Here is a 12,722-nt window from a genome sequence, read left to right as displayed (position 1 = left end):
ATCGCTCGACAGCTCTCGTTTGTACAGCATTCAAACGGCCTCAGGAACGCCGTTCTAAGCAGCCTTACATTCCATGCTGGTGTGCCCAAGGAGGAATTTGGATTCTTCTGAGAAACACCACTGTGCCTCACTAATGAAACCTGTGAAAACCCAAAGGACCTCTCCCTACGGCAGTCGGAAGCTAGATGTTGAGTTCCAGACTGAAAACACCGGACAGCTTTCCCTGTGTCTTTGTTGGAATTCTGGGACCATCCAGATTCACAAGGCCTAACTTTTGCACGGCGGGGGAATGCTCTTGTGCATGTACAGCAGTCCCCACGTGAAAACCTTTCTTAGCAGATGGAGGCAGTCTTTCCCTTGTACTAGGTAGCTAGGCAGAATCATCAGATAAACATGCTTTGTCATCGAGCTTGAAAGTGGGACACTGATGGGAAAGTTCACATTTTCCCGCTTTGCAAGCGACTTGCTTTTGGCTTCAAAGCTGCCTGAACAGCACTAGCGGCCCACCTTCTCTTCACTGCAGGACTTTCGCTGTGGGCCAAGGCTGCGTTCTCTCAATGCCAAAAATGTGCTGACAATTCCCTTCTAGAAACTCATCCTACTGCACTCCAAATTCAGCTCCGGCCAATGAAAGGTGACCTAAGGCCACAAGGTAAGATCCAGTGTTTCATATCAGCAGAGCTGGGTGTGCATTGTATCCACGAAACCATACTCTGAAATGGAGTGCCTTAACTCTGCTATGCCCCTGGCGACACATAGGACAGTGGATCGTGCACCCATTTCGCATGATGACCACTGTGTGCCTGAAGAGCGTCCTCTGGCTTCTGAGGAACCCTAGGCGAAATAGGCCCCTGGGAAGCACTCTTCCCATTCATAGCAAGGGAAAAGTACTGCTTTCTGGGTTGCCAAGGAAGAGTGTCCCAGTCGTCAAAGAGCCTCGCGAAAGCAGTGCTGGGCAGACTCTGTTTGCAAGTCGACTGGCCTCAGTGACTGAAAGGGAATTCCACTGCTAATACACAGTGTGCTGACGATTGAGGCCTGGACTCAGGACAGCACGCAGGCAGAAGCGAAAGCTGAGCTCTGCGTCCAGCCTGAAGACCAGTACACTTTTCACACTTAACTCTGTTGGGATGTGCAAGAGCCATGGTCACCGAGGCCTACCTAAGGTACTGAAATACTTCCCCAGTTCAGCCTAGGCAGAGGACTCTGTTGCCAAAGGATCTCCATGGAAGGGCCCTGTGGGTTCCGTGTGTTTCCTTGAGGGAGTCAGAAACGACTGAGGGTAACTATAGGAGCTCATGGTTGAAAGCAGGCTACCCTGGCAAAACCTTATTTTCCTCCGCGGTAGGCGAGACAGTTGCGGTTTGAAAGCTGCCTGAAAAACACTCCTGCTGCCCATCTTCTCTTTGCTGCCTGAAGGCGTCACCAAAGTACTATGAGTGTACTCGTATGAGGCATGCTGTCTCAGTTCCTTGCTGGAAGCTCCTCCAGGAGCACTCTGGAACTTACCAGCCAAAGAAATGGCACCCCAGGCCTCATGGAAAAGTCCAGATGTCTCCCATTGCAAGCTTAGTTGTGCCATAGTAGCGAAGAAGCATGTGTTAAAGGAAAGCTGCAACACGGTTACATATTTCGACTCGTTGGGCACTCACGTTCTTTGTAACATCTGTGAAGGGGCACTGAACGCCGCCAACTCTTCTCTTGCCTTTGAGTCCCAGGAGGCAAACGGGTTCGTTTGCTTTAACGCTGTGAATGTGCAGCGGTAATGGCAAAGCCCTGCCCGGATCGCTCGACAGCTCTCGTTTGTACAGCATTCAAACGGCCTCAGGAACGCCGTTCTAAGCAGCCTTACATTCCATGCTGGTGTGCCCAAGGAGGAATTTGGATTCTTCTGAGAAACACCACTGTGCCTCACTAATGAAACCTGTGAAAACCCAAAGGACCTCTCCCTACGGCAGTCGGAAGCTAGATGTTGAGTTCCAGACTGAAAACACCGGACAGCTTTCCCTGTGTCTTTGTTGGAATTCTGGGACCATCCAGATTCACAAGGCCTAACTTTTGCACGGCGGGGGAATGCTCTTGTGCATGTACAGCAGTCCCCACGTGAAAACCTTTCTTAGCAGATGGAGGCAGTCTTTCCCTTGTACTAGGTAGCTAGGCAGAATCATCAGATAAACATGCTTTGTCATCGAGCTTGAAAGTGGGACACTGATGGGAAAGTTCACATTTTCCCGCTTTGCAAGCGACTTGCTTTTGGCTTCAAAGCTGCCTGAACAGCACTAGCGGCCCACCTTCTCTTCACTGCAGGACTTTCGCTGTGGGCCAAGGCTGCGTTCTCTCAATGCCAAAAATGTGCTGACAATTCCCTTCTAGAAACTCATCCTACTGCACTCCAAATTCAGCTCCGGCCAATGAAAGGTGACCTAAGGCCACAAGGTAAGATCCAGTGTTTCATATCAGCAGAGCTGGGTGTGCATTGTATCCACGAAACCATACTCTGAAATGGAGTGCCTTAACTCTGCTATGCCCCTGGCGACACATAGGACAGTGGATCGTGCACCCATTTCGCATGATGACCACTGTGTGCCTGAAGAGCGTCCTCTGGCTTCTGAGGAACCCTAGGCGAAATAGGCCCCTGGGAAGCACTCTTCCCATTCATAGCAAGGGAAAAGTACTGCTTTCTGGGTTGCCAAGGAAGAGTGTCCCAGTCGTCAAAGAGCCTCGCGAAAGCAGTGCTGGGCAGACTCTGTTTGCAAGTCGACTGGCCTCAGTGACTGAAAGGGAATTCCACTGCTAATACACAGTGTGCTGACGATTGAGGCCTGGACTCAGGACAGCACGCAGGCAGAAGCGAAAGCTGAGCTCTGCGTCCAGCCTGAAGACCAGTACACTTTTCACACTTAACTCTGTTGGGATGTGCAAGAGCCATGGTCACCGAGGCCTACCTAAGGTACTGAAATACTTCCCCAGTTCAGCCTAGGCAGAGGACTCTGTTGCCAAAGGATCTCCATGGAAGGGCCCTGTGGGTTCCGTGTGTTTCCTTGAGGGAGTCAGAAACGACTGAGGGTAACTATAGGAGCTCATGGTTGAAAGCAGGCTACCCTGGCAAAACCTTATTTTCCTCCGCGGTAGGCGAGACAGTTGCGGTTTGAAAGCTGCCTGAAAAACACTCCTGCTGCCCATCTTCTCTTTGCTGCCTGAAGGCGTCACCAAAGTACTATGAGTGTACTCGTATGAGGCATGCTGTCTCAGTTCCTTGCTGGAAGCTCCTCCAGGAGCACTCTGGAACTTACCAGCCAAAGAAATGGCACCCCAGGCCTCATGGAAAAGTCCAGATGTCTCCCATTGCAAGCTTAGTTGTGCCATAGTAGCGAAGAAGCATGTGTTAAAGGAAAGCTGCAACACGGTTACATATTTCGACTCGTTGGGCACTCACGTTCTTTGTAACATCTGTGAAGGGGCACTGAACGCCGCCAACTCTTCTCTTGCCTTTGAGTCCCAGGAGGCAAACGGGTTCGTTTGCTTTAACGCTGTGAATGTGCAGCGGTAATGGCAAAGCCCTGCCCGGATCGCTCGACAGCTCTCGTTTGTACAGCATTCAAACGGCCTCAGGAACGCCGTTCTAAGCAGCCTTACATTCCATGCTGGTGTGCCCAAGGAGGAATTTGGATTCTTCTGAGAAACACCACTGTGCCTCACTAATGAAACCTGTGAAAACCCAAAGGACCTCTCCCTACGGCAGTCGGAAGCTAGATGTTGAGTTCCAGACTGAAAACACCGGACAGCTTTCCCTGTGTCTTTGTTGGAATTCTGGGACCATCCAGATTCACAAGGCCTAACTTTTGCACGGCGGGGGAATGCTCTTGTGCATGTACAGCAGTCCCCACGTGAAAACCTTTCTTAGCAGATGGAGGCAGTCTTTCCCTTGTACTAGGTAGCTAGGCAGAATCATCAGATAAACATGCTTTGTCATCGAGCTTGAAAGTGGGACACTGATGGGAAAGTTCACATTTTCCCGCTTTGCAAGCGACTTGCTTTTGGCTTCAAAGCTGCCTGAACAGCACTAGCGGCCCACCTTCTCTTCACTGCAGGACTTTCGCTGTGGGCCAAGGCTGCGTTCTCTCAATGCCAAAAATGTGCTGACAATTCCCTTCTAGAAACTCATCCTACTGCACTCCAAATTCAGCTCCGGCCAATGAAAGGTGACCTAAGGCCACAAGGTAAGATCCAGTGTTTCATATCAGCAGAGCTGGGTGTGCATTGTATCCACGAAACCATACTCTGAAATGGAGTGCCTTAACTCTGCTATGCCCCTGGCGACACATAGGACAGTGGATCGTGCACCCATTTCGCATGATGACCACTGTGTGCCTGAAGAGCGTCCTCTGGCTTCTGAGGAACCCTAGGCGAAATAGGCCCCTGGGAAGCACTCTTCCCATTCATAGCAAGGGAAAAGTACTGCTTTCTGGGTTGCCAAGGAAGAGTGTCCCAGTCGTCAAAGAGCCTCGCGAAAGCAGTGCTGGGCAGACTCTGTTTGCAAGTCGACTGGCCTCAGTGACTGAAAGGGAATTCCACTGCTAATACACAGTGTGCTGACGATTGAGGCCTGGACTCAGGACAGCACGCAGGCAGAAGCGAAAGCTGAGCTCTGCGTCCAGCCTGAAGACCAGTACACTTTTCACACTTAACTCTGTTGGGATGTGCAAGAGCCATGGTCACCGAGGCCTACCTAAGGTACTGAAATACTTCCCCAGTTCAGCCTAGGCAGAGGACTCTGTTGCCAAAGGATCTCCATGGAAGGGCCCTGTGGGTTCCGTGTGTTTCCTTGAGGGAGTCAGAAACGACTGAGGGTAACTATAGGAGCTCATGGTTGAAAGCAGGCTACCCTGGCAAAACCTTATTTTCCTCCGCGGTAGGCGAGACAGTTGCGGTTTGAAAGCTGCCTGAAAAACACTCCTGCTGCCCATCTTCTCTTTGCTGCCTGAAGGCGTCACCAAAGTACTATGAGTGTACTCGTATGAGGCATGCTGTCTCAGTTCCTTGCTGGAAGCTCCTCCAGGAGCACTCTGGAACTTACCAGCCAAAGAAATGGCACCCCAGGCCTCATGGAAAAGTCCAGATGTCTCCCATTGCAAGCTTAGTTGTGCCATAGTAGCGAAGAAGCATGTGTTAAAGGAAAGCTGCAACACGGTTACATATTTCGACTCGTTGGGCACTCACGTTCTTTGTAACATCTGTGAAGGGGCACTGAACGCCGCCAACTCTTCTCTTGCCTTTGAGTCCCAGGAGGCAAACGGGTTCGTTTGCTTTAACGCTGTGAATGTGCAGCGGTAATGGCAAAGCCCTGCCCGGATCGCTCGACAGCTCTCGTTTGTACAGCATTCAAACGGCCTCAGGAACGCCGTTCTAAGCAGCCTTACATTCCATGCTGGTGTGCCCAAGGAGGAATTTGGATTCTTCTGAGAAACACCACTGTGCCTCACTAATGAAACCTGTGAAAACCCAAAGGACCTCTCCCTACGGCAGTCGGAAGCTAGATGTTGAGTTCCAGACTGAAAACACCGGACAGCTTTCCCTGTGTCTTTGTTGGAATTCTGGGACCATCCAGATTCACAAGGCCTAACTTTTGCACGGCGGGGGAATGCTCTTGTGCATGTACAGCAGTCCCCACGTGAAAACCTTTCTTAGCAGATGGAGGCAGTCTTTCCCTTGTACTAGGTAGCTAGGCAGAATCATCAGATAAACATGCTTTGTCATCGAGCTTGAAAGTGGGACACTGATGGGAAAGTTCACATTTTCCCGCTTTGCAAGCGACTTGCTTTTGGCTTCAAAGCTGCCTGAACAGCACTAGCGGCCCACCTTCTCTTCACTGCAGGACTTTCGCTGTGGGCCAAGGCTGCGTTCTCTCAATGGCAAAAATGTGCTGACAATTCCCTTCTAGAAACTCATCCTACTGCACTCCAAATTCAGCTCCGGCCAATGAAAGGTGACCTAAGGCCACAAGGTAAGATCCAGTGTTTCATATCAGCAGAGCTGGGTGTGCATTGTATCCACGAAACCATACTCTGAAATGGAGTGCCTTAACTCTGCTATGCCCCTGGCGACACATAGGACAGTGGATGGTGCACCCATTTCGCATGATGACCACTGTGTGCCTGAAGAGCGTCCTCTGGCTTCTGAGGAACCCTAGGCGAAATAGGCCCCTGGGAAGCACTCTTCCCATTCATAGCAAGGGAAAAGTACTGCTTTCTGGGTTGCCAAGGAAGAGTGTCCCAGTCGTCAAAGAGCCTCGCGAAAGCAGTGCTGGGCAGACTCTGTTTGCAAGTCGACTGGCCTCAGTGACTGAAAGGGAATTCCACTGCTAATACACAGTGTGCTGACGATTGAGGCCTGGACTCAGGACAGCACGCAGGCAGAAGCGAAAGCTGAGCTCTGCGTCCAGCCTGAAGACCAGTACACTTTTCACACTTAACTCTGTTGGGATGTGCAAGAGCCATGGTCACCGAGGCCTACCTAAGGTACTGAAATACTTCCCCAGTTCAGCCTAGGCAGAGGACTCTGTTGCCAAAGGATCTCCATGGAAGGGCCCTGTGGGTTCCGTGTGTTTCCTTGAGGGAGTCAGAAACGACTGAGGGTAACTATAGGAGCTCATGGTTGAAAGCAGGCTACCCTGGCAAAACCTTATTTTCCTCCGCGGTAGGCGAGACAGTTGCGGTTTGAAAGCTGCCTGAAAAACACTCCTGCTGCCCATCTTCTCTTTGCTGCCTGAAGGCGTCACCAAAGTACTATGAGTGTACTCGTATGAGGCATGCTGTCTCAGTTCCTTGCTGGAAGCTCCTCCAGGAGCACTCTGGAACTTACCAGCCAAAGAAATGGCACCCCAGGCCTCATGGAAAAGTCCAGATGTCTCCCATTGCAAGCTTAGTTGTGCCATAGTAGCGAAGAAGCATGTGTTAAAGGAAAGCTGCAACACGGTTACATATTTCGACTCGTTGGGCACTCACGTTCTTTGTAACATCTGTGAAGGGGCACTGAACGCCGCCAACTCTTCTCTTGCCTTTGAGTCCCAGGAGGCAAACGGGTTCGTTTGCTTTAACGCTGTGAATGTGCAGCGGTAATGGCAAAGCCCTGCCCGGATCGCTCGACAGCTCTCGTTTGTACAGCATTCAAACGGCCTCAGGAACGCCGTTCTAAGCAGCCTTACATTCCATGCTGGTGTGCCCAAGGAGGAATTTGGATTCTTCTGAGAAACACCACTGTGCCTCACTAATGAAACCTGTGAAAACCCAAAGGACCTCTCCCTACGGCAGTCGGAAGCTAGATGTTGAGTTCCAGACTGAAAACACCGGACAGCTTTCCCTGTGTCTTTGTTGGAATTCTGGGACCATCCAGATTCACAAGGCCTAACTTTTGCACGGCGGGGGAATGCTCTTGTGCATGTACAGCAGTCCCCACGTGAAAACCTTTCTTAGCAGATGGAGGCAGTCTTTCCCTTGTACTAGGTAGCTAGGCAGAATCATCAGATAAACATGCTTTGTCATCGAGCTTGAAAGTGGGACACTGATGGGAAAGTTCACATTTTCCCGCTTTGCAAGCGACTTGCTTTTGGCTTCAAAGCTGCCTGAACAGCACTAGCGGCCCACCTTCTCTTCACTGCAGGACTTTCGCTGTGGGCCAAGGCTGCGTTCTCTCAATGCCAAAAATGTGCTGACAATTCCCTTCTAGAAACTCATCCTACTGCACTCCAAATTCAGCTCCGGCCAATGAAAGGTGACCTAAGGCCACAAGGTAAGATCCAGTGTTTCATATCAGCAGAGCTGGGTGTGCATTGTATCCACGAAACCATACTCTGAAATGGAGTGCCTTAACTCTGCTATGCCCCTGGCGACACATAGGACAGTGGATCGTGCACCCATTTCGCATGATGACCACTGTGTGCCTGAAGAGCGTCCTCTGGCTTCTGAGGAACCCTAGGCGAAATAGGCCCCTGGGAAGCACTCTTCCCATTCATAGCAAGGGAAAAGTACTGCTTTCTGGGTTGCCAAGGAAGAGTGTCCCAGTCGTCAAAGAGCCTCGCGAAAGCAGTGCTGGGCAGACTCTGTTTGCAAGTCGACTGGCCTCAGTGACTGAAAGGGAATTCCACTGCTAATACACAGTGTGCTGACGATTGAGGCCTGGACTCAGGACAGCACGCAGGCAGAAGCGAAAGCTGAGCTCTGCGTCCAGCCTGAAGACCAGTACACTTTTCACACTTAACTCTGTTGGGATGTGCAAGAGCCATGGTCACCGAGGCCTACCTAAGGTACTGAAATACTTCCCCAGTTCAGCCTAGGCAGAGGACTCTGTTGCCAAAGGATCTCCATGGAAGGGCCCTGTGGGTTCCGTGTGTTTCCTTGAGGGAGTCAGAAACGACTGAGGGTAACTATAGGAGCTCATGGTTGAAAGCAGGCTACCCTGGCAAAACCTTATTTTCCTCCGCGGTAGGCGAGACAGTTGCGGTTTGAAAGCTGCCTGAAAAACACTCCTGCTGCCCATCTTCTCTTTGCTGCCTGAAGGCGTCACCAAAGTACTATGAGTGTACTCGTATGAGGCATGCTGTCTCAGTTCCTTGCTGGAAGCTCCTCCAGGAGCACTCTGGAACTTACCAGCCAAAGAAATGGCACCCCAGGCCTCATGGAAAAGTCCAGATGTCTCCCATTGCAAGCTTAGTTGTGCCATAGTAGCGAAGAAGCATGTGTTAAAGGAAAGCTGCAACACGGTTACATATTTCGACTCGTTGGGCACTCACGTTCTTTGTAACATCTGTGAAGGGGCACTGAACGCCGCCAACTCTTCTCTTGCCTTTGAGTCCCAGGAGGCAAACGGGTTCGTTTGCTTTAACGCTGTGAATGTGCAGCGGTAATGGCAAAGCCCTGCCCGGATCGCTCGACAGCTCTCGTTTGTACAGCATTCAAACGGCCTCAGGAACGCCGTTCTAAGCAGCCTTACATTCCATGCTGGTGTGCCCAAGGAGGAATTTGGATTCTTCTGAGAAACACCACTGTGCCTCACTAATGAAACCTGTGAAAACCCAAAGGACCTCTCCCTACGGCAGTCGGAAGCTAGATGTTGAGTTCCAGACTGAAAACACCGGACAGCTTTCCCTGTGTCTTTGTTGGAATTCTGGGACCATCCAGATTCACAAGGCCTAACTTTTGCACGGCGGGGGAATGCTCTTGTGCATGTACAGCAGTCCCCACGTGAAAACCTTTCTTAGCAGATGGAGGCAGTCTTTCCCTTGTACTAGGTAGCTAGGCAGAATCATCAGATAAACATGCTTTGTCATCGAGCTTGAAAGTGGGACACTGATGGGAAAGTTCACATTTTCCCGCTTTGCAAGCGACTTGCTTTTGGCTTCAAAGCTGCCTGAACAGCACTAGCGGCCCACCTTCTCTTCACTGCAGGACTTTCGCTGTGGGCCAAGGCTGCGTTCTCTCAATGCCAAAAATGTGCTGACAATTCCCTTCTAGAAACTCATCCTACTGCACTCCAAATTCAGCTCCGGCCAATGAAAGGTGACCTAAGGCCACAAGGTAAGATCCAGTGTTTCATATCAGCAGAGCTGGGTGTGCATTGTATCCACGAAACCATACTCTGAAATGGAGTGCCTTAACTCTGCTATGCCCCTGGCGACACATAGGACAGTGGATCGTGCACCCATTTCGCATGATGACCACTGTGTGCCTGAAGAGCGTCCTCTGGCTTCTGAGGAACCCTAGGCGAAATAGGCCCCTGGGAAGCACTCTTCCCATTCATAGCAAGGGAAAAGTACTGCTTTCTGGGTTGCCAAGGAAGAGTGTCCCAGTCGTCAAAGAGCCTCGCGAAAGCAGTGCTGGGCAGACTCTGTTTGCAAGTCGACTGGCCTCAGTGACTGAAAGGGAATTCCACTGCTAATACACAGTGTGCTGACGATTGAGGCCTGGACTCAGGACAGCACGCAGGCAGAAGCGAAAGCTGAGCTCTGCGTCCAGCCTGAAGACCAGTACACTTTTCACACTTAACTCTGTTGGGATGTGCAAGAGCCATGGTCACCGAGGCCTACCTAAGGTACTGAAATACTTCCCCAGTTCAGCCTAGGCAGAGGACTCTGTTGCCAAAGGATCTCCATGGAAGGGCCCTGTGAGTTCCGTGTGTTTCCTTGAGGGAGTCAGAAACGACTGAGGGTAACTATAGGAGCTCATGGTTGAAAGCAGGCTACCCTGGCAAAACCTTATTTTCCTCCGCGGTAGGCGAGACAGTTGCGGTTTGAAAGCTGCCTGAAAAACACTCCTGCTGCCCATCTTCTCTTTGCTGCCTGAAGGCGTCACCAAAGTACTATGAGTGTACTCGTATGAGGCATGCTGTCTCAGTTCCTTGCTGGAAGCTCCTCCAGGAGCACTCTGGAACTTACCAGCCAAAGAAATGGCACCCCAGGCCTCATGGAAAAGTCCAGATGTCTCCCATTGCAAGCTTAGTTGTGCCATAGTAGCGAAGAAGCATGTGTTAAAGGAAAGCTGCAACACGGTTACATATTTCGACTCGTTGGGCACTCACGTTCTTTGTAACATCTGTGAAGGGGCACTGAACGCCGCCAACTCTTCTCTTGCCTTTGAGTCCCAGGAGGCAAACGGGTTCGTTTGCTTTAACGCTGTGAATGTGCAGCGGTAATGGCAAAGCCCTGCCCGGATCGCTCGACAGCTCTCGTTTGTACAGCATTCAAACGGCCTCAGGAACGCCGTTCTAAGCAGCCTTACATTCCATGCTGGTGTGCCCAAGGAGGAATTTGGATTCTTCTGAGAAACACCACTGTGCCTCACTAATGAAACCTGTGAAAACCCAAAGGACCTCTCCCTACGGCAGTCGGAAGCTAGATGTTGAGTTCCTGACTGAAAACACCGGACAGCTTTCCCTGTGTCTTTGTTGGAATTCTGGGACCATCCAGATTCACAAGGCCTAACTTTTGCACGGCGGGGGAATGCTCTTGTGCATGTACAGCAGTCCCCACGTGAAAACCTTTCTTAGCAGATGGAGGCAGTCTTTCCCTTGTACTAGGTAGCTAGGCAGAATCATCAGATAAACATGCTTTGTCATCGAGCTTGAAAGTGGGACACTGATGGGAAAGTTCACATTTTCCCGCTTTGCAAGCGACTTGCTTTTGGCTTCAAAGCTGCCTGAACAGCACTAGCGGCCCACCTTCTCTTCACTGCAGGACTTTCGCTGTGGGCCAAGGCTGCGTTCTCTCAATGCCAAAAATGTGCTGACAATTCCCTTCTAGAAACTCATCCTACTGCACTCCAAATTCAGCTCCGGCCAATGAAAGGTGACCTAAGGCCACAAGGTAAGATCCAGTGTTTCATATCAGCAGAGCTGGGTGTGCATTGTATCCACGAAACCATACTCTGAAATGGAGTGCCTTAACTCTGCTATGCCCCTGGCGACACATAGGACAGTGGATCGTGCACCCATTTCGCATGATGACCACTGTGTGCCTGAAGAGCGTCCTCTGGCTTCTGAGGAACCCTAGGCGAAATAGGCCCCTGGGAAGCACTCTTCCCATTCATAGCAAGGGAAAAGTACTGCTTTCTGGGTTGCCAAGGAAGAGTGTCCCAGTCGTCAAAGAGCCTCGCGAAAGCAGTGCTGGGCAGACTCTGTTTGCAAGTCGACTGGCCTCAGTGACTGAAAGGGAATTCCACTGCTAATACACAGTGTGCTGACGATTGAGGCCTGGACTCAGGACAGCACGCAGGCAGAAGCGAAAGCTGAGCTCTGCGTCCAGCCTGAAGACCAGTACACTTTTCACACTTAACTCTGTTGGGATGTGCAAGAGCCATGGTCACCGAGGCCTACCTAAGGTACTGAAATACTTCCCCAGTTCAGCCTAGGCAGAGGACTCTGTTGCCAAAGGATCTCCATGGAAGGGCCCTGTGAGTTCCGTGTGTTTCCTTGAGGGAGTCAGAAACGACTGAGGGTAACTATAGGAGCTCATGGTTGAAAGCAGGCTACCCTGGCAAAACCTTATTTTCCTCCGCGGTAGGCGAGACAGTTGCGGTTTGAAAGCTGCCTGAAAAACACTCCTGCTGCCCATCTTCTCTTTGCTGCCTGAAGGCGTCACCAAAGTACTATGAGTGTACTCGTATGAGGCATGCTGTCTCAGTTCCTTGCTGGAAGCTCCTCCAGGAGCACTCTGGAACTTACCAGCCAAAGAAATGGCACCCCAGGCCTCATGGAAAAGTCCAGATGTCTCCCATTGCAAGCTTAGTTGTGCCATAGTAGCGAAGAAGCATGTGTTAAAGGAAAGCTGCAACACGGTTACATATTTCGACTCGTTGGGCACTCACGTTCTTTGTAACATCTGTGAAGGGGCACTGAACGCCGCCAACTCTTCTCTTGCCTTTGAGTCCCAGGAGGCAAACGGGTTCGTTTGCTTTAACGCTGTGAATGTGCAGCGGTAATGGCAAAGCCCTGCCCGGATCGCTCGACAGCTCTCGTTTGTACAGCATTCAAACGGCCTCAGGAACGCCGTTCTAAGCAGCCTTACATTCCATGCTGGTGTGCCCAAGGAGGAATTTGGATTCTTCTGAGAAACACCACTGTGCCTCACTAATGAAACCTGTGAAAACCCAAAGGACCTCTCCCTACGGCAGTCGGAAGCTAGATGTTGAGTTCCTGACTGAAAACACCGGACAGCTTTCCCTGTGTCTTTG

Source organism: Eubalaena glacialis, chromosome 13 (assembly GCF_028564815.1).
Source record: "Eubalaena glacialis isolate mEubGla1 chromosome 13, mEubGla1.1.hap2.+ XY, whole genome shotgun sequence".
NCBI lineage: Eukaryota > Metazoa > Chordata > Mammalia > Artiodactyla > Balaenidae > Eubalaena > Eubalaena glacialis.
Note: the sequence above shows the minus strand (reverse complement) of the source record.